The following is a 2,500-nucleotide window of genomic DNA, read 5'->3' as shown; positions in this document are numbered from 1 at the left end:
ATGTACACCATTCATCCGTTCTACAGTTCCATAACATGCAGCATGATATGGGCTTGTGAATAAAGCTCTAATTGATAATAATCTATGTATTTCTGCCATGAGATCTGACTTAAACTGAGTTCCCCCATCGCTTAGTATTTCTTTTGGTACCCCAGCTCTACAAAATACTTTTACTAAACTTTCAGCTATAGTAATAGTATTAATATTTTTGAGAGGTAGAGCTTCAGGGTAGGGTGTAGCTAAATCAATTATTGTAAGAATGTACTTGTGTCCACGACTTGAGGCTGGAACAATCGGACCCACAATATCAATAGCCACTCTACTGAATGGTTCAGAAACTATAGGCAGTTTACACAAAGACACTTTCTTTACTCTATTCTTAAATCTCTGACATTTATGACAAAACTTGAAATATCTATCAATCTCTGCACTAGCCCTCTGCCAATAAAATTTACCAAGCACTTTGTCAATAGTTTTCCTAGAAGAAAAATTACCAGAAATAAGTGATTCACGTGCAAGTTTCATAACTATCTCTCTACATTTGAGAGGAACTACAATTTGCATTTTACCAACATCCAGCTGATTTTTACTTTGCACACATTTACGATAAATCACTTTATTAATTACTACATACTTAACAACTCTCCCTTTGCAAGTTATTTCTTCTTCCTCCTTCAAGCTTTTCCTAATTGACTTCAGAGAATCACATGTCCACTGTTTATTACTAAAATCTACTTGATTTACTTTAACTTCAAACAAGACATCAGACAAATTTTTTAATGTAGTTTCCCTAGGACTCTGTTTTCTTGTAACCACATTAACATGTAACCTATTTACATCTAATTCGTTATCTGGCACAAGTATTTTACTCAACAATTTTATTCCTGCCTGTATGTGATGTTTCAATCCAGGCATTAACCCAACAATTACATCAGAACATTTAATTGGTGCTACGATAGCATTTACTCTACCGGAAAAGAATTTAATTCTAATGTAACGTCTAATTTTGGGCAGATATATTGGAACACCCATGAAATTATACACCTTCAAAGTTTTAGCCTTACTGAGATGACGTGTTGGAATCAAAGTTTCGTTAAGAACAACAGTATTACACCCAGTATCAAACAAGACCTCTGCTGTTTTGTTAAGAACTCTTCCTTTCTCATCCACAATAGCATTCTTGGCATTTTCTTCACTAGCTAGAGCGATACTGATCTTAGGAATATCTTTATTAGAGGATTATTTGGACAATTCGTTTTAATATGCCCAATTTCTTTACATAGGTGGCACTACAATATTTTAAAATTATCAACAACTACTTTATCAGATTTAGGTTGCATTCCTAACCTTGAGCATTTATCAGACTTAGATTTAGAATTTCTACATTCATTAATTCTCTGAGCAATCAGATACCTATCAGCAGCTAACGCCATTTCATGAGAATTTATACAAACCCTTTCTAAAAGAAATGTTCGCAAATCCCTTGAACTATTAGCCAGCAATTGATCCATAATCATAAAATCACAGACATCATCATAAGATTTATTAACATCCACTAATTGCAACTACTTATCAAAATTCTGTCTTAGTCTATATGAATACTGCACAAAGCTTTCATTAGTTTCGATAAATCCCTCTCTAAATTTCTTTCGATATACCTGAGGATTGACCTAAAATGCTCTCAATAAGGCTGCCTTCAATCCCTGATAATTACTTGCAATAGCAGGGTCAAGTCCACAGTACACTTTCAAAGCTCGTCCCCTTAATAATATGCTGAACATAATACCATACTCTTCCTGCTCCCATTTATGAAATTCAGCTAATTTCTAAAATCTATTCATGTACACATCAATTTCATCACTTTTCTCATCAAAAGGGGGGAATTTTTGGCAAAGATATTACCTTCTCGCTACCTGCACCACCTATAGCACCACTATTTCTCAACTTTGCTTTGGCTAACTCATGTTTCCTTACTTCCTCCTTCTCCTCCCCTTCTCTCGTAAGACATTCTGATTTAAACATCCTATCTTTCTCGTTTTCTGCCAACTCTAACTGAAACATTTTCTCCTCTCTCTCAGCCAATCTATCCTCTCTAGTGTGTTGCTTTGCCTTTTCTGCAAACTCTAACTACAACCGTTTCTTCTTTCTCTCAGCTACTCTATCCTCTCTAGCCTGTTGCTTTGCTATAAATTCCCCAGCTTCAGCAGTTTTCATACCAAGCTTGATAGCCTAATCCATCAAATCACTAAGATCCATAATAATGATGGGTAAGCATACAGTTAATAAAAAACAACAACGCTTCATAATAGGTATTACCAAACATTAAATTATGAAATATGGCTAATCATGAACTCAACTTTAAAAGTAGTACTTCAATGATTACCAATGTCTATTATGGGTTTTCCAACATCAATGACAAAAATTTTCATGCCAAAAAAAAAATAGCATAAAAAACTGAATACACAATAGGAATATTCAAGGATGAGAAAACAATCGGAAC

At 34.4% G+C, this 2,500-nt stretch overlaps 1 pseudogene; it reads right to left on the bottom strand.

The window, feature by feature from the left end:
• LOC137619461 (uncharacterized) overlaps positions 1–2,256 on the bottom strand; it is a 2,409-nt pseudogene extending 153 nt beyond the window's left edge.
• Positions 2,257–2,500: the final 244 nt, after the last annotated feature.

Source organism: Palaemon carinicauda, chromosome 26 (assembly GCF_036898095.1).
Source record: "Palaemon carinicauda isolate YSFRI2023 chromosome 26, ASM3689809v2, whole genome shotgun sequence".
NCBI classification, from domain to species: Eukaryota; Metazoa; Arthropoda; class Malacostraca; order Decapoda; family Palaemonidae; genus Palaemon; species Palaemon carinicauda.
This window is presented reverse-complemented; position numbering and strand designations above follow the sequence as displayed.